This window comes from Salvelinus sp. IW2-2015, unplaced genomic scaffold (genome assembly GCF_002910315.2).
Source record: "Salvelinus sp. IW2-2015 unplaced genomic scaffold, ASM291031v2 Un_scaffold2049, whole genome shotgun sequence".
Lineage (NCBI taxonomy): Eukaryota > Metazoa > Chordata > Actinopteri > Salmoniformes > Salmonidae > Salvelinus > Salvelinus sp. IW2-2015.
In genome coordinates, this window is record NW_019943393.1 from 80,853 (window position 1) to 81,878 (window position 1,026).

General features: G+C 34.2%; 1 long non-coding RNA gene across 1 annotated transcript; it reads left to right on the top strand.

Annotated features, from left to right (window-relative positions):
- Window positions 1-614: 614 nt before the first annotated feature.
- LOC139024942 (uncharacterized) lies at window positions 615-1,004 on the top strand. Its single transcript, XR_011476338.1, has 2 exons — window positions 615-719; window positions 751-1,004. It is a non-coding gene; the product is annotated as an uncharacterized lncRNA (long non-coding RNA).
- Window positions 1,005-1,026: the final 22 nt, after the last annotated feature.

Here is a 1,026-nt window from a genome sequence, read left to right on the forward strand (position 1 = left end):
TCCTACTGTATACTGAATGTCCTACTGTATGCTGAATGTCCTACTGTATACTGAATGTCCTACTGTATACTGAATGAAAATAGACATCTGTATCAGAACAAAGTCTGAGAGCAATGATCTATTGAAAACACATTTTTATTGTCAACAAGTATATTTTTCCCTACATTGGAAATCCCCTCATATATAATTCCATAACATTACCCATGGGGGTGAAAACATAAAAATGTTTAATAGATCATCTCTTTCATATTGCATACATTTTAAATAACCATGACATAAAAATGGTGATGAATTCAGGTGAAGAACAAGTTAAAAACACACACAGTGTTGCTAGAGAATACCCACAAAAAAATAATCAGCTATTAGGAAATACACTTTCTTATTTACGTTTGAGCAATACAGTATTTAGACAAAGTCCAATTCAATGTTTGCAGATGTGCTCGATTTCACGTCAGAGACAGCATTGTACGTCACAGTTTCTCTCATATCTCTGTTTCAACATTCCACATCTGTTGACAAAGTACATGTATTGATCCATGTATAACATCCATGGACGTACCGTTGATCTCTAATAAACTACAAAAAGGTATAAAGGTAAATAAAGTAAGGCACATACTTTTATAATTAAGTAACTGAATATAATAGAACCCAGCTACGTCCCAATGTCCATTCTAGCACCCCACTTAGAATGCATGCCCAACACATTGCTTCACTCTTAAGTTATATGTTAATAAGTTATATGTTAATAAGGTATATGTTAATAAGTTATATGTTAGTTTGGATTTTGGAACAGAGCCCCAGATACTCAATGAAGCCAAAGACATGACTGAAACAACAGACACCATGATATCTGAACCCCATTAATACTGAAACAACAGACACCATGATATCTGGACTCCATTAATACTGGAACAACAGACACCATGATATCTGAACTCCTTCCTTATTACTGAAACAACAGACACCATGATATCTGAACCCCATTATTACTGAAACAACAGACACCATGATATCTGAACTCCATTA